This window comes from Echeneis naucrates, chromosome 24 (genome assembly GCF_900963305.1).
Source record: "Echeneis naucrates chromosome 24, fEcheNa1.1, whole genome shotgun sequence".
Lineage (NCBI taxonomy): Eukaryota > Metazoa > Chordata > Actinopteri > Carangiformes > Echeneidae > Echeneis > Echeneis naucrates.
The window spans coordinates 11,160,313-11,179,310 of NC_042534.1; the positions used below are offsets into that span (position 1 = coordinate 11,160,313).

The 18,998-nt window shown below is 42.3% G+C and overlaps 1 protein-coding gene across 2 annotated transcripts in view; it reads left to right on the forward strand.

The window, feature by feature from the left end:
• syndig1l (synapse differentiation inducing 1-like) overlaps positions 1 to 18,998 on the forward strand; it is a 178,209-nt gene that overhangs the window by 52,539 nt on the left and 106,672 nt on the right. The window contains exon 1 of one of the 2 annotated variants that reach the window (XM_029496213.1): positions 17,263 to 17,330. The exons of the other annotated variant lie outside the window; for it this stretch is intronic. The gene's annotated coding sequence lies outside the window, so the exon portion shown is untranslated. Of the gene's footprint in view, positions 1 to 17,262; positions 17,331 to 18,998 lie in introns of those variants that run through there. 2 annotated transcript variants of the gene reach the window in all.

Sequence of the window (18,998 nt, forward strand, 5' to 3'; positions counted from 1 at the left end):
TGATTACAGCCGAAGCAGTTCCTTAATGACCCCCCCCCCACCCCACCGCTCCCTCCTCCATCAAGATCAGTCATCGGCCGCCTGGTCTCTCTGGCCAGCATCACGTAGACCACAGACCTCTGGTCCCCATTAGCCCCCCCCCCCCCGTCTTGTATAGTATCTCTGAGTCCGACGGTTAAAAGACTCAGGCGGGTTCCGTTCCACATTAGTTTTGGTCTGGTATCTGGCCTCAGCAGTGTGTTTGTGGCGCTGCCCTGCAGCACTCCATGATGATTGAGTGGCGCTGAGTTTCCCCTGCTTTGATGCCCAAAAATGTCCTTTGAGAGCAAATAGGCTTACTGTACCATTTATTAGCAACTATTAGAGTTGCTCTCTTCAGTTTTTGATCATAGGGGATGTAAATGCAGTTTGCTGGAGCAGTTTATCTGAGCTCATACATTAACAAAGAATTTGTATTTATTCCTACGTGTCCTGCTCCTGTGATCCAAAGGCACTGAGTCAGAGGAAACAGACCTGGGGGGAAATGAGCATGTTAGTCAGGTCCTGTTCCTGTTGTCGACGTTGTCACTATGACCAACAAGAATCAAATAGGAATACATGACCTCATCACTACAAACACACCTTGAAAGGATCTGAATCTATATCCCAGCCTGGTGTTATGACTGAGATTGCTCGTGTGGTTTTTCTCTGGTGCTCTTAAATTTGGATTGCCTGCACAGGTGTATAAATCGGTGCTGTGATCAGGTCCATCTGGGATTGGCTGCCTTGTTTGAAGGGGGATCCTATAAAAACGGCCACAGTGGTGACCTCTTGACCTCTGTAGAGCTGACAGCCGTCATTCTCCAACCAACACTCATGTGTGTCGAGCTTTAGTCTCGTTTTGTTTTTGCCTTTTATTGTGATAGTAGGGGGTGGACTTCCAGTTTTCTTCTGTGTTTGTTAACTAGGGAGGTAAGTTGCTTTCTTTTAGTTTGTTTATTTGACAATAGGTAACCACAACTTCCTCAGTTAGATAATTTTCTGTTTGTTATTTTGGCCTCTGTCCACCCTGAAGCCGCTCTTTTGTCAGCTCATGCATTCCAAATCAGAGTTAATTGTGTGCCTATGGCTGCTTGGGATGTGGCGAACATGGGAGCCTTTCATGCTGTGCCTCAGGTCCCCTAGACTGTATGCATCACTGGATAGAGACACCTTGTCCATATCACAGCTGACTTTGGCCCCACTGTTTGAAACCCAGAAGCTTCTGGCTGTGAGGTGACCACAGCATCCTCATGCATCGACAGATAGGTGTCCAAGAATTTAGTCAGACATAGACACATTTGACATTTGAAATCTGCTTTGTAAATAATGCTGGGAAAGAAACACGTTGCTTTTCTTTGGTGCCTCAGCATCGTGCTCCGCCTCAGTGTTTTCTCAGCGTATCCTCCAGGCACAAGACAAAGGTTTTAGAGGAGACAAGTTGATATCTTATCAGCTCCCTCTGACAAAAATGTCTCACTGTGTGTGGTCACAAGTACTGGGGACACTTCATCCTCTCTGTGAGGAAACAGAGACATGCAGAGGGCATGTTTCCTCTGCACTGGCCTCTGACTTGATCTTTTTATTCAGCATTAAACATTTTAGAGGGAATATTGTCAGCTGGCCTTTCTTTTTCAATTGCTACGGAAAAAAATCATAACCTCAACTGCAGATAAAATACTTTCCTGCAGTTCGTGTGTGCTTCTCTACTCCATAAAGATTGCTTACATTATCACGGATCATATGAAGGAGCACATGGTGTTATATCATGGTTTATCTGATATGCAAATGAAGGAGTGATAATACCACTTCCTTTGACATGTTTCCAGTTTAACAAGTAGGACCAGCCAGTATTCACAACTGTGCATATTCTAATTGTTCAATTGCATAACAACAGTGTCTGTGATTGTTGAGAGTGCTGGCCCTCTCTTAGTTGGTCAAAAGAGTGCATCAACCAATCAGGGAGCTCAGTATATCTCCTTCCATCCTTGGAAATCTGCTGAGTGACAGTGGCCATGGCAACAGCCTGGCTCTGTGCGGCTGCCTTGCACCCCCACTGTGCAGCGCTTGATGGCAGTTAAATGTGTTGTAGAGTAATTGGGTTGCGGACCGGATGAGATATGTCCCCTAAGGTGTGACAGAATGTGAGAAATGGAGCAGGTGGTGGGAGCCCAGAGGCTCTCCCATACGCATCGCAGCATTCAAGCCAATGGTTATTTCTTTACCAGGTGTAAACCACAGCCGCACTCTGTCATCATTTCTGCGTGACAGCAGGGAGCATGGACAGGTCTGGAAAAGAAAATCAAGTTATGCTGATTAGACGGGCATGTGCCCATCCTGTCACACAAAAATTTGTGCTTGCAGGCCAGTGGAGTCTGTTAATATCATGGGCTGTCTCAGCTGCTCCCTGAAAATACTAACAACCTGGTGCAAATATCCAACAATTGTTTGAGTTTGTTCAGTTTTCCTGGAACTGTGGCTTCTGAACACAGTTCTTGCACATTGTGGACCAGGGGAAGATTGAACAGACTGCGAGGTTCGCCTGGATCATTGCATTTTAATTGATGAATTAAAGTGTTGAGGAAAAGTGACAGGCTGCATATTCCTACATCAAACTTAGCAGCCACTGGTGTTCCCAAAATTAAAACTTGATCCGACTCAATTGGCAGAAGTGGTCAGAATGGATCTCCTGGCTGGTGATGAGTACTGTAACTGAGTAGCATAAGCCTATCAGCTTCTGTGGTGACCATCAGATGGACGCCATGTGAAAGGAACGAGCTGTCACATTACACTTGTACCAACATCCATGAATAGTGCCAAGGCATGCCAAACGTGATCGGGTGTCACAGTAGCGGTTGAGTCCGGCCAGGTATGTGACGTCACATGGTATCACAGCACAGAAGGGCAATGCCAGCTAGGCTGCCATGTGGCACAGCAGGAAACATACGAGAAGGATGGCACAGCCATCTTCTTGCTCAGAGAGAGAAATATTTACTGTCCATGTGAGAGAATCAGTGAACATAACTTTTTTTTTATACTTGTGCTATATGCTGTATATACGTCAATATTTTAGAGCAGTCAACGTGCTCCATTTGATATTGTTTCAATATCAACAATATATTGACTGTTGAAGGGTGTTTTATAGTCCTTCCATCCAAAGCATCTTGTCAGCTTACAAGTCTGATTGACATACAACATTCAAATGCTGGCAACAGGCTAATATAATCCAGCAATTTAAATATATAAGATTACTGGATGATTAATATTACTATTTATAGGTTCATTTTTATAGCCAATACTTTCAATTCATGCTATGAATCCAAGGCTGAAGAGTCTGGCATGTCATACCAGAAGCAGAGCAGCGAGGACTCTTGTGTAACTGCAGGATAAATTTAAGTATCGTGCAAGATCATTAATAAAAGGGAATAATTAGTTTTTCTAGATTTCTCAGTATTCTTTGTGTTTTTTTTCATGTGGGGGGAAAAAATAAATAAAATTGCAAAGTTAAACTGTTCACAGCTTGGTGAGATATGCCACTTGGAAGGAAGGGTCAATGGTGCCCGTAGGATGCATTTACTGAAGAAGGACGGAGCGACTCAGTCTGTTCTGTGATATCCGATGAAAGAAATGCTAATCAGTGAATCGTGCAATTTTGCCAATGTATTCATGATATTTAAAACATGTGTACACACTGGCTACTCAGCCATACAAAGGATTTTCTTGAGCGTTTGGAGCCATGAACCTAAACTGATAAACAAAAGACTCCCGGTTCCTGTGCTCGGCACCATAAATCTCAAGTGTCCAGAGCGTGAAGGAAGTGGGTTTAAATCATGAGTGAAGTGCTGTCGCTCATTCATAGGGAGAACTGCATTACCATAATACATTCAAGGATAAACACAACCACCGGACTGAGTCGGATACAATGGTGTGAAATTGTACCCTGGTGCAGGACATCTAGCCGGCATAGCAACAACACAGCGCAGCGTGCCAGTCGGAGGGATTAAGTTGTTTTGAAGCCACAGTTGATTGTAGAGTAGATAGTGAGAGGGAGAGAGCCGACCCTTACAGCCAGATAATGGTGTGAGATAGCCTCCCACAAAGCTGCATGTCCAAGAGCCTAGCTCGACTGAGAAGTGTGTTTGTGTGTGTGTGTGTACTTCACGTGTGCTTACGTACACGCTTCCATCTGTTTGTATACACATGGTAATCTGAAACAACTGTGAAACCTGAGCAGGTTGCGCCCACCACGTGTTTAATTATTCAAGGTGCTTTGGCCTGAAAACACGATCACCTGGAGGATTTGTTGTTACTGCCGCAAGCGCCCCTTGCTAGTTGCTGCCCCGGGCGTGAGGGGAGGAGAGACAGAAAAGGAGACCACTGGAAAGGAAAGAGGATACCACACTTGCTCTCTGTGGTATGTTCACCTAAACAGACAGAATGAATTAGCCAACATGGTGTATAATACCTAAGGATCCATTTGTAAATCTGCAGAGCAGTTGCTGCCATGTGGAGGAATCAGAGCTCGTCAGGTTATTATACTGTAATGTCTGCTCCGGAAAGGCTCCTAGTTTTCTTTATATTTTTCTAGCAATTTTCTAAAAATTGGTTCGTCCCTGATGGTTGGAATCAAAACATGTCATCTTCCAGTATCCTCCTAATCCCCCACAGTTCTCCAGCAGCTGTCTTGATTTCATCCAATCTAATTTGCAGAGGAAAGCAAATTGTGGGCATTTGACCATCTGGTCCAACGCCTATTCCCAAAAATAGAGCCTTTTCCTGCCCAGTCAGAGGTCCCAATTTTATTAACAGCATTGGGCAAAAGACACCCGGGAATTAACCTTCTTCCTAAGTATACCATGGGGGCAAGAGCCCTGGCTCTGGAGGGGAAGTCAAGCCATGAAAATAGTGATTTGTCAATGTTGTAGCTGTGAATGGCGTCTTCCCAGGGAGCAAAGTTGTTCTATAAGCCTCCAACTGGCAGGGCATTACTTGGTTCAGTGAGCAGGATGCTAAGGCTGTTCAACATCCCTGTTCCATTCAGGCCTGCAGGACCATGACACCTCATGAGGGCCAAAAGCTCACATCTACTTATTCTGGTTCCTGAAAGGCCAGCCAGTTTCCACCATGGTTTTAAAGAAAGTCTGTGGCAAAGGTTTCCTGGCAAATTTAGGCCAAGTGCGTCCATTTACTTGCACAGTATTATCATAGTGTTAGCTACGCTTCACAAATAATGTCTTTCAGCAACCCCTGGGTCGGGAAAATTTACATGTTTTAATGTAATGATGCCATTCTGTGTATAGAATGTAGCCACTATATATGGTATACATGTAGATGTATACTAAAAACATTTTTTTAGCTGAAAAGAAAATTGACCTTGTGTTTGAATGGGCCCCTCAGTCCTCACATAAACCCCTGAGGCAGCAACACAAACATCGGCGAGCTTATGTCAATCTGGCCAACTTAATGAATATTCACACTCAGCAGACTGACTGTGAAGCTGAGATAGCAGCTGGGGCCCGGGGCCTGGGGCCCAGACACCCCACAACCGCTTGTTGGAAGGACCGTTATTCATCTGTATGTGGAGATGGCTACCAGAGCCAAGCTCCCCACGTGTTGCCAGGACAGGACTAGACTGGTGATGCCAAAAGCACTCTAAGGACAAAAAAGAAATGAGGCTTGGACAAAACTATACTTGGTGCATATTTCCAACATGGCTTAGCTTCTGTATTCCTCTCTCTAAATGTGAGGAATGATGAATTATCAATTAGCCGCAGCAGCCGCAGAATATCTTGGTGTCAGAGAAAATTATGCTTGATATAATATAATCCCAATAAGCAATAAAATAGGGACCTGGACTATAAAATGATTTTCTACTGAAACAGGTACAGCAGCTGGGACTTCTCTGTGACTTTGTTTAGGATACTCATTATGCACTGTGGCTTCCATGAGGATTACTAGTTTTACTGGAGTACAAATTAATATTAAGTAAAGAAGCATCTTAAAATAAAATTACACTAAAGGTCTTCAGTAATATTTTAATTTTAACACACGTTAAATAGAAATTGTTCCTGCCTGGAACAACAACTGAGTTTGTTAATGAATGGGGTCAATCCATTCTAAATTGTCATATAGTTAATTCTAAGTTGTGAGTCCCATGAATTTGGAATGAACTACCACTGACATATTGTCTCTCTTCATTAAAAGACATTTACGAGCATCTGAATAAAAAAAAAAGCAAATATGCTGCAGGTGGTTGAAGAGACTAATTTTCCTTTATTTATAGATGATGATCGTCCTTTGTTTAGTCACATAATGAGCAGATCTAATGAAACACCTGTCACATCAATATAATGATATAAAATGACTGCAGTGATCACTCTGGGTACACTCGTAACTGCATACACAGGTCATAAAGCAATTTCATCAGGTGGTTTCTGTGTCCAATAACGGATTTTATAGATGCTTTTGTTAGCGATTTGTGCTGATAATCATCCATTAAACTGTTACTGGCTTAATGCCTCTTTTGTCTTAGGAACAAGACTAAAATCTGAGCTTTCACAGCAGCGTTTTTTCTTCATGGTTTTTATAGTAAGTGTTTAGCTGGCTGCCATACAAAAATCTTAAAAGAAAAAAAAAAAAGGGCTTTTAAATCTCCAGGTTTACATGGGCTTATTGGCTTATTGTAGGCCTATGGAAGAAGTTCTAGTATTTAGTTTGAGCTTGTTTCCCTAAGAGGTAGTTAGATTTGGTTCAGAAGTTACAATAGTTGCTTCACACTGTAAGAATCTTTGTCTGAGTGCTCTGGTTCTTCCCACAGGTCCAAACACATGTGCATGAGCTTTTTGGACCGTGTTAACACTTTTGTAAACTAACAATTAACCAAATTGGATCTTGCCTCTTGCAGAGATGATGATCATGATACACAGATGGACAGAGTCATGACTCACTTGTCAATACAAACCTGCTTTATTCGGTACAATTTAATTATAAGAGAACATATAATGGACTTTGCCAAGCTGTGCTAAGGTCAATCATTTTCTTTTGCTACTTCTGCATCCACCGTCATTCATTCATCACCGGTTATCTGTTTCCGGGTCACGGGGGGTGCTGGAGTCGGTCCAACTCCAAAAATATTAATTAAATCATTTTTTTAAGTTTCCCATTTTATGTAAATTTGACTTTTGTATTAAATTGTGAGCCATTGTCTCACATCTTTCAGATCTGATGACCCAGTACCAAAGAAAGCAACAAACATCCCTTTGAGTCTTTGATCACTTTTTCTGCAAGTCACAGAATCAGGCTGTTTTTATCTCACTGATGGTGATTTAGCAGCATCGGCGCAATGAGCACAGAGTACTGGTAGAGTAAAGTTGTTAGTATGAGCATCTGATAATATAGCATAGTACAATACAATATAATTTCATATAGTATTACATAACTAGATTAGAACAGCATAATAAGGCAAAGTTGTAGTGTAGTAATGAAAGTATCAACTCGCAGGGAAACAGAGAAAAAATAATAACTTGATATATTCTACTAAGTCGTACATCTTGGCCTCTGCCTCTAAGACTCTTATTAAAACTGAGCTGCTGCCAGCATGAGGAGACCTCCGTAAAAGACCATCACAAAAGGGTCAAATGTGAGCTGGTCGCCAGGTCATTCAGTGCAAGCTATGATGAACTGCCCGAGAATGCTTGTGTAAAAGTCTCATCCAATTACAGTGCATGCATCCACTGCAGCTATGCTGCATACACACTCACATACTCACACGTGCAGACGAGCAAGGCCTCTTCCCAGAGGAGCAGTAGAGGACCACAGAGCAGAGACAAGAGGATATCCATTAGGAAGTTTCTTTGATTGGGGTGCAGTCGGGGGCAAAGACACATGCAGAGAGGCAGAGCTATAAAATCTTAATTTGGGCCTACGGTTCATACACTTAAGATAATTCAACCCTAACATTAGGAATCTTTCTAAATACCTCTCTCAATAAGAAGCCTCGTAAATCTTTGCAGCCCATCATGTGGGGTGGATGTTCCACAGATGTGGCCTTTTTATTCCTCCCTGCGCAACTGGAGCTCATCTGCGATAAAAAGGGACTGACAGCAGTAAACTGACTCATCTTGAGCCGTCGTGTTATCCAACTCAGCTGTCACCAAAGTCTGCTGTTGACACTGGTTGGACTGCGGCTGCTGCTGCCGTGCTCGTACGTCACACTATGCAGACTTATTTGTAAAAAGAGGAGGCTGCGTTTGTGCTTGAGGACATTACTTTTCCTACTGTGGTCAGTTTGGGGAGCTCTGCAGCAGCTGCACAGAGGACTTCTGACTTTATTTTATGGCTATGGAGAGTAGTAAGGATTTCATTTCTGCTAAATTACTCCTCTGTCACTGGATCAAAGTATAATATGTTAGCCATTAGCAGTGCACTGGGAAGCCCAGAGGGTTCATGTGTGAGTTATTGTTATGAAGAATTATAGTATCAGTGTCTGCCATAGTCTGCTAAGCCATGACGCGGTATTTCCAGGGGAGCATAGGTTGCGCATTCTTCACTTTTCTCTTTTTATTTGTCTTTCTCCATCTCTTCCTATCGCTCATTGTGTTGTTTCCTTTTTTCCCCCTCTGTCTATTCCTCTCTCTCTCTCTCTCTCTCTCTCTCTCTGTCTCATCTTTGTCCATTTAACTCTCGAGGTCATTATTCTCTTTTCCGCCTGTTTTTATCGCTCCTCTGTCCTCTCTCGATCTATCCATCCGCCCTGCTGTTTGACAGGGCGTGTGTGTTGTTTTTATCCAAGTGACATCGGGTCTCTTCCCAGGGCATGTCCCGGGAACAACAAGTTCAACATGATGAGTCCCCTGGGTCCTGCCCCTTCATGAGTCTCCATGTTCCCCCTGTAAATTACAACCTGTCCCATACATACACACGCACACACACACACACACACACAAGCATTCATGGGCATTCATGCGCACTCACTCACCCACCCATGTACACAAAGTTTCACAAATGCTCCAAACCATGTAGTGCATACAGCATACATGCAAGCAGCAACAGCAGACCCCAACACTGTATGTATAGATATGCACATACACAAACACACGCACACGCACACACACACACAAAGTACGTGTTTATTCAGGTATATCCTCTCGGACTGCCAGTAAACCTGCAACAGTCATGTGAATAACCTTTATGAGAAAGACAAAGAGAAAAAGAAATGAAAGGTAGAAAAAAGGAAGAAAAGGAGGAAAGGTTCAATCTTTTTTGTGAATTTATGGATTTTAATTACTCTCTTGATAAATATTATGACTGTCTGAGAGAATGAAAATGGAATCTACAAAGCTTCAGGCCACTGAAATGAAAGCGAAAGCATGCGAGTGAGCATGTTAGATTGAAAGAGAAAGATTTTTGTCCACAGAGGAGACAGTTTTGTTGAAGGATGGCTGAAGAGATGGCGAGTGTGGGCGACAGACAGATAGAGAGAATGCCACAGGCTCTGTGATAGCAGAGCGATAATGAATAGGTTGTAAAAGCAGATGAGCATGGAAGATGCAGGATGTCAGCGTCATGTTACACACACACACACACACACACACACACACACATGCACAATTCATAAGGCTGCCCATTATAGATAAACATAGCCACTCTGTGGTAAAGGGGAAGTCATCCTTCGGCTTGTTTTTTATGCAGGATTGCTCCCACAACATCTCTCTGAACGTACCAGTGTGAATGTAAATGAAACATCTGTGGAGCTCTCACTTTTTCTAACTCTGCTGAGTCAGTTCCTCATTGTTACCTAAGTGGCATGCTACCTAACCTGTGCGCTGGGGAAAACAATCATGATGATAGATTGACTGTTCACACTATATACCCTCAATTAGCCTGGATTTAAACCCTTGCTAACCCACAGCGTCAAAAAAGTAGATAGGACAGCAGGCCTGTAGTTTATCTGTGCTGCTGTCAAACTATTTTAAGTCTGGACTTTGAGCCTTGGCACATTTACTACTGTTCAGTAAATATTCACAGGTGCTATATTTCCTACTCCACACCACAAACATATTTCTTCTCTTCCAGACTGTTTCTCCCCATAAAGGAGCCTTTAACTGGACCCCGAGGCCCAGATAAGTGTATCTCTCCCTTCAGTATTTCCTGTTTTATTTTTCAAGCAAGGTTTAATTTCTGATTATTCATCTGTGTGCTTGCTGTTTTCATGAAACATCCTCCTTGACTGTCACACGCACTTCCACTCTTTGTCATTTGGGATTACAGTGAGGTTTTTATTCATTAGCGCTGTGACAGCAGAGGAGAGCAGTACTCATTTCCTGCCGCTGCGACATCTCTCAACTCATTGTCCATCGGAGTGCTTTTCTACATATATATCTATTTGCCAGATCTTTGTTTCCATTGCTGACAAAGTGTCTGATTGTGCTCATCTGACCTCTGAAGTCCTTCAGAGGTCAATCTGGGACCTGTTGATTCCCCCTTTGGAGGACATTGTGTTGGTTTTCTGCGGTACTTATTATTGCTATCATATTGTAGTTGATGAAAGGTTTAACCTAATTGTTCTAAGGAAGTTAATGTCTGGGTTGTCTCTTAGTAGCCTGCAGATAAGCCATAACAAAACTGAAATTCTGAAATTCTTTCAACTAAATGAGACCAATAAAATTTTTACAGCAGCACTTAAATTTTTTTTCCAATCTGATTAAATACTGAAAAGTAAATTAAATAAATTTTTTACTCTCTATTATCTTTCCAAGCAAAGTCTTAATCATTCCCCCGCTCACATCTTGGTTATTATTATACCATGGATTCTTGTTTCATCCAAATTAAGATGCAATTTTGCTTTGTGATTACAAGAAAAGTTATTGTTCTTACATCCTCCAGGTCGATGGCTGGGGTAGAATATATATTTTTACTGTTGTCTTACAGTAATTGCTCAATGACATTCTTTATTGACAAATGTCAGTTTGCTGCTTGTTTTCTTCGACATTAATTCTGTCTCAAATATTATTCATCTCTTTCAGCCTTGTGTTCCCGCTCCCTGTGCACCATCACCTTTACATGCAAACTCGATAGGGACTTGCGTGTCTCAGTCTTACAGCCCTGTTTTTCTTCTGCCCCACCCTCTTATAGATCATAAGTGTTAGTGCGACCGCACCAATAACTGAGAGAAAACATATTGTTTTCTGTGTGTGTGCGAGCGAGAGAGACACAGAGTGGTGAGGATAGAGGGATCTGAAGGAGTGATGATGGCTGTCTAAGGAGGAAAATGATACTCCTTTCACCTCCCTGCTCTATTTTCTATTGATAGCTGCCGCTCTTTCCCGCCTTCCTTTTATGCATCTCCTGCTCATACCACACATACTGGGGCCCATTTCCTTCCGTTATTTCCTCATCCTCTTTCTTTCTTTCCTTCCATGTTTACCTGTTAATCTTAAATTTGTGAAATCTTCTAGACCCTTCCTCAGCAACTCAGCAGCATTTGTTATTTTTTCATGTCTTAAAAGTAGTCAAACTATGACATGATAAGCATGTACATGGAAACACAGATACACAATTTGTTTCTCTTCTTTGCTTTTGCACATCTTCCCTTTCTTTTGTCAGCCTTGTGCCATTCTCTCTTACCCATATTACTGATTTCATATCATATTTTTGAGATTTGTTTCCATAGTAACAGATTGTAGTGCTAGAAGAACGACAACTTGGAAAATCTCATAAGGGCATATTGGTGCATCTTTCTATTTATCACCCATCTATAGGCTATGATCGTTTAGTCTTAACCAGTTGTGCGACCACGGTGTCTGGCAGAGCATGGACTTTGTGTTGGTCATTGACCCCTACTGGTCACCTCCAGAACAGCATCAGCATCAACATCGCACTTTAAGTTATACAAAGGCAAACACTAATTCTGTGATGGGTGGTATCAAACCTGTCTCACTTGAAGTCATACATCTGTAGAAAATGTGTTTTTGATTAAGGCAAAGCATCTCTTAAATCCTGGCCACTGATATAAATGCAGCGACCTGGGAGTGTTGATTTTAGATTCAGCTTGAAATGAGGAGTAAAGGAGAGTTTTCTTTCCTAGCTGGTCCTTTGTCCAGATCTGCTTTCAGCTCTATCTCTCCCTCTCTCTCCCTCTCTGCTCGGCCCACTCAAACTCCTACGCGGCGCTTATCTACCTCTCACCTACATCCTCCTCCCTTCTTTGGCCTCTCTCTCTAACTCTCGTTTTTCTGTTAACACATATACACTTCTCCAAAGCTCCCCAACCAATCATTCAAGCAGGGTCCTCATATCTCTATGTGATGTTTTTTGTATTTTTTTTTTAATACAATTGCAGTGATTGGAAATAAAACGCAAACTGCAGGTGACAGTATCAGTTCAGCAGTTCTACTTTCACTGAATATGGAATCTCAATATGGAAGTGAGAAAAATAAAAATAAAAAGTTTCACATAATGATAATCTTATTCATTCAATCAGAGGTTTTTGCTTAGAAACCTTTAAAAATAGGGATTCTTCTTCTAGATTAGAATCCCCTGTTCACACCTCTGGAGATGATAACTGTGTGCATGAACGCTTTGAATTTGCATGCCACACACACACACACACACACTCTCTCTCTCTCTCTCTTTCTCTATCTCTCTCTCACTAGATCCAAAGCAGTGGAGTGGCTCCCATTTACACACGACTGTAAATTACCCAACACTTCTCAATCAATTATTCATAATCCGTAATTAATTATGAAACAATCAGTAATCCAACACCAGCCCACTCTGCTTGTAGTTGCCTAGTAACCATGACCCATATTAAATGCCACCATTGTTGGCCGTAACCAGAGCGCCATTTTATTTTATTTTTTTATCCCATAGGGCTTTGGGGCCTGGGGCTATTATAGCGGAGAGTAAATAATGTGTGTGTGCGCACATGCAGTACAAAGTTTGTATGCGCCGGTGTACACGTGTGGCCATATCATACTGGTTGCTTTGAGGGTTGATCACATAGGGTAAACAAGCAGGGCTGGTTAATAATGCAGTATTTTAGCTCATGCCGGGAACGAAGAGATGTGGCCTGCTAGGGACTGCTAATGGGACACACCACTGGGAGCATGAGCAAAGAGCACGGCACTCACAGCCAGACAATGATGCTATAACACGTCTATGGGGATACATAACCGCACAGCACAGTACTTTGTCCGCACTTGTTTTGAAAGTGCATCAGCAAGTTCCCATATGGCGCTCTGGAGGCCTTAATGAATGATTTATAAAAGAGGTTTTGGGGTGTTGAGTGGCCATTTTTATGGAGCATGTACAGTAGATCACTTTCAATGCACTTTACCACAACAGCACACTGAAAACTGACAATCCTTTCATTTCTCCCATCTCTCTCTCCCTGACGGCTCTTAGCCTGTCCCTATTCCAAGTGCTTCACCACTGTGTTTTTAAATACAGCGTCTGCATCCTATTTCCACACCAGGAGATAAACACGGCCCCTAAATATAGAACCAGTGTTTTTTACCCTTCAAACCATGTTAGTGACATGTGAAAATATCCTTTCAATCTGGGGAACATCCTGCCTTCAGTGAGAAAACATAGCATGTTTGTTTGCATGTGCACGCCTTCTCCTGCCTGAGGTAGAGATGGTGAATCTGTGTGGGCCTGTGTGGGAGGTAGAAAGAGACAAAGGTGAGGGCAGGGATGAAAAAGTCAATGACAGAGAAACAGAATGACTGAAAGAGAGAGAGTGTGAAGAATGGAGAGAGGGTGGGTGGGGTGGAGGAAAGGGGGGAAGCGGTGAGCACCGTGTGACCAGACTGTGGTTCCTTCCTCGCCACCCTGAGAACCAGGAAGTAGAGCTGCTTGTTCCTGCATTATTGGACTAACAGGAAATGCAGAGGTCTTCTGGAGGGGGGTGAAGTGTGTGTGACTATGTTAGAATAGTAAGCATCTTGTTGTTGTCAAACACAGTAGCCATAGTATTTCAATGAAGATAAATAAAAAGCATTGTTTTAACACAAAGACTTCTCCTAAGATCTTAAATACCTATGTTTGTATTAATTGGGCCAGTTGTAGAGACTTATCTGTGGATCTTGTGTGTCAGTTTTATTTAATTTCTTTTGCTCCCGTCATCCACAATGTTGTTTTGATTATCTCCCAGGAGTGTCATCAGACTGACATTAGCAAAAACGGCCTGGTCTGATGAACACACTGTGCGCTCCAGTCAAGCAGAATAGGAAAGGACAGCAGCTAGCTCATGAACATAGCAGAGTAATTTGGATATTTCTCTCCTCAATCCAAGCAGACCAAAAACTGAGCTAAAGGAAACAAAACAAGAATGTTAATCAGAACTGATGAAGCCTCTTGGATCAGACATGCATCTTCAAGAATCTACAGCCAAGTCCAGTTGCCCTAGATTCAACTTCCTCAGATGTCTATGACCTGGATTACCGAGGACCTTCACAGAAATCAGCCATATACTGTAATTTGGGAAAAACTCTTTTATCATCTTCTGTTTTCAGCTTGTGATCGGCAAATCAGTTGTCGCATATGTAAGATCTGATTAAATACTGCTGTTTCTGTTACAACAGAAATGAGTAAAGTTGATACTATTTCATTGGACAAGAACAAATGGGCGATACTTTGTCCAACTCGGCTGTGCTAATCATCCAAGGAGCCCTTGTCTATTGTCACTTAGCCCCAATGCAGCTGTCTACCTTCTCAGTTCCCGATTATGATTGTAACTGATGGTGTTTTTACATAGTACAACTGTTAAATAGTCAAATCACTGGCCTTCTAGACCAACACACACATAGGAATATACAGGCATTTAGGGAGTATATGTTCAAATGTGTGATCTGCCCTCTTTCCCTATCATTAGCAAATGTCAGTGCCTTGGTGTCCTCCAGCATATTATTGACTCAAATCAGTCCAGCCATGTTCCCACTGAGATTCCCTATTTTGATGAGAGTATCAAAATTAGGCTGCGACACGTCATTTGGGAGCCATTGCTCAAGGCTGTGCCAAGCATGTCACAACTGTCAGTTTCTTTGTGGATTCAGGGTCTGCTCTGATTGTTGTCTTACTCCCGGGCTGGGGCTTTTTTGTCTCAGCGTCTCTGTGCACTTCCTAAACACATTTCCAGCTGAATAAATGGATGACATGTAGAGGGAGATGTTAGATCGGTCGATGTGGACTCCAATGTGGGCTTCTAGCAAGGCAGGAGATCATCAAAATAATCACTGTTGCCTGTGCAAACACTGTGCAGGTGCTCAGGCACAACACAAGATGACACAGGGCCCCCCACGCCAGCTCGCAAGGGCCAGGGAGCAGCAGGTTGCCTTGGGAACCCTCGGCTCCCTCTTTCTTGTCATTACTCCCCTGCACACTCCCCCTTTTTTAATCTGCACCATGCTTTCACTGACAACCCCCATCCCCCTTGATATATACACACAATACATGCATGCACACACTCACATATAAAGAAGCTCTGACACACATGGAGACAGACAGAAACCCAAATTTCATGTGCATGTACATACACATATGATGAACAGGCCTCCAAATATAACCATATTAGTATAGCCATCACTGAGCCTCTAAACACTCCATCAGTCTTTCTGTAGCCTGCTCTCAATTTAGATTTCTCCCAGGAATTAAATAAAGCCATTGTAAAAGAATATTTATAGTACAGACGTTAATGTAATCAGAGCTTGGATCAACTTCAGATATAAATGCCTTTATGCTAAAAAAAAATGCATTTAATATAAATGTATTATCATCTATTCTATTCATTTGCATTTTTCTTTGATATATTTTCATTTTGTTGCATTTCTGTTGCTTTGTATCTGAGGAGGAAAACACATTTGTCTTTCTTGCCTCGTCCTTAGCCTTCAAGACAGCATAATCAAAGGCGCCCCCCCCCCCCCCCCCCCCCCCCCCCCCCCCCCGCCTTCAACTGCCACCTTTGTGAAGCCACACATTTACTTATGTATACATAATATAATATACACAATATGCCCAGATGAAGGTGAGACCTGTGTAAATCTCACTCTGATTGCCCTTTAAAGGGTGGAGGGGGTTGGTGGGAGGGGCTCATCAGCAGGTGAAATGACTGCACTTGAGCTTCTCAAGCAGAAACTCTTCACATAGTAAATTTTTCATTAAAATAATAAATAATAAACGGCTTCTTGTTCCAATGCATGTCAGTAAATAGAAGCACAAGTGTATGATATGGGCTGAGCGTGTGTTGTTCTTTTGACAGAAGTGTGCATTTCATGTGTTATGGATGTAGACTTTGGGATAGTGCAGCATTACATCAGCTCTGGTCTGCAGCCATTGAAATGAAGTGTTTTATGTAGGTGAATTTGAGGCTTGATTAAATAGGGCTTTGCCTGCAGTATATCAAAATATATTGAATTTGTGTATAGTTTGTTTGGCTGCGCACACAGACAGCGCTTTTGACTGACTGTACTGGTCGTGTGCTTCTACTGCCTCTCAGTGGGCAGTGCCTGACTCAGAGCGAGATGTCTTCGATCACACATCTGGAGCTGAGGCAAAAGACAAAATAAGAATAATATGAAAAAAAAAAAACAGAGGAGAGGAAATTAGAAAAACCTGCTATCATTCTTGTTGTATTAGTCAATCCAAAATCTGTTGAAAACTGAAGAATTTGCTTCTGTTTTTGGACTTTGTGAATGTGAACATCGAATAAGCCATTGAAAGTTTCCAGAATATTTTTATTTCTAACCCTAGCTGCTACTCTTCACTCTCTGTATAATGCAGCCTTTGGATTTTGGAGTCACTTTGCAGTTTGAGGCACCGTTTTTATTTCATTTATTTACTCATTTATTTTTTGGTTTTGGGGTTTTTCATGTACAGACCGAGGGGAATCTAGCTGAGCTGAAACTGTCATTAAGCTTTTAAGGTTCATTTCTAAAAATTGGTAACATTGTCATCACGGCCAAGCTGCAGCAAAAGGTGTGATTTCCTTCACTTCGAATCTCAGACTTCAAATCTCTTTATTTCCATGGGAGTTACCAGCTGTAGTCTAAACTCATGCAGGGAGTTGGCTGGGTCAACACACGGCACTCCTGGTTATCTGGCTGACACTGAACACACACACACACACATCCAATCATTTTGGGTCATGGGAACGCGACGGTATGCTCATACTGTGTTTATTCTGTACGGTTTCCTATTTGAATGTGTCCTTCTCACGGGACTGTTAATGGCTTTCCCTTTCCCAGGGCTAGGGCAGAGCGATCAGACCTTATCCAGGTCATGCCAGGAGGGCAGGAGGTACCAGGAAGAATGAAGTAAGTCCTGGAACCTCCATCCTCCTCAAAGACTCTTCCAAGGTTTACCCAGGAATTGAAAGAGCAGACTTGCCTCAACAAATAGGAACAAATATGATTCCTCCAAGCCTGAGCTCTCAGTGTTGGAGAGGACTTTTGTAGCTTGTTGTTGTTGGCATTATTGTATGCGCTCATACATTATGTCTGTGTTTTTGCTGAGAGGGCTTGGCACACTACTGAAGAGGGAATATCTCATGCTGTGTATGTGGATGTGGGGCGGCAGAAGATTTACTATCGTGCTGAAGTGATGACAGACATAACAAGAACACTTTTAGTAGTAGTCAAATCCGATTTTCTCTTGACTTTAGATAAAGATAAATGCTGATTGATATTTTTGTAGCAGTCGCCTCATAGCCTGATGATAATTTATTGACTGCGGTTTGATACAGTGAGAGGCTGCATCACTTCAAGTCTCTAGCCTGGAGGTAAAAGGATGCATCTTAGAAGAAGCCTGTGGGGGGAATTGGCTTTCAAAAAGAATGCAAATGTGACATTTTTGGGTTGAATTATCTTCAGTGGTCTGGACAAATGTTGACATTTTGTGAAGGTAAACCAACTTAGGAGACTGACAATAAGCCACACTTGTGTCCTGCTGCAGCTTCAGAACTTAAACATGCATGAAACGGGTAAATCTCCATTCTGTGGAATACAAATAAGGAGGCAGGAAGATCATAGGAGTAAAATGAGTGGCGAAACTTTGACCACAAGAGGGAGCCATTGTAAGGTTTATTTTTTTTACCCACTTTGTCAAACGCTGTCCTCCTTGCAGCATTCAAAGCACACAACTTTGAAACATGTGAAGATAACAAAGTGCACTCTGCGTGGGTTTATAATAATATTACCTGTTAAGGGCAGTCTATAAGAACAGCTCGACTCAGGCAGTTATCATGAATATGTCCATCTTTCACACACACAGCTCGGAGCTCAGGACTGCTCAGATACATTGCTAGGGGGCCCCAGAGGGAATTTGGTATTCAGCACCCATGCATAAAAGATTGATAACAGTGTAGCATAGACACCATAGACAACGACATCTCACATCCTCTAGTTGCCAGAAAATGGAGTCAAATATTAACTCCAATATTTGCTGCTCCCTGAAGGGGTTCAGAGGTGCCTGGGCTTGAAACTGAAAGGAAATGGAACATGATAAGAACTTTAACTAGAAAAGTGGGGTGAAAAACTGCCACTGGTATCTCATTAAAAAGCCAGTGTTTAGTATGGACTATATTAAGGCTGGTATTGATCTCTACTGAGCTGTGCACTTGGATCGATAAGCTCAATGAGGGGCTTGCTGGGTAATACCACTGCCCTGTAGGCACTTAGAGTAAAGGTCATACCCCCTCCTGCATTTGTACCTCTCCTCCACCCATATATCCATTTTTTTTAATCTATAGCTGTCTCACTTCTGATGTCTTCATTAGACCCTTTGTAAGATTCCATTTTAATTTTCATCACAGCATCTTATTCTCCCCACAAAGACATCCTGATGCCGTTCCGAGAAGTGCTGTTATCATTATTGAACTGGCCAGATAATCTACAGTGTTGTTTGTGCTTGACAATTACAGGTCTTTTCACACCCAGTAAGTTTCAGATGAAGTAGTAAATGGCGAGTGCTTTTCTCATTGATGA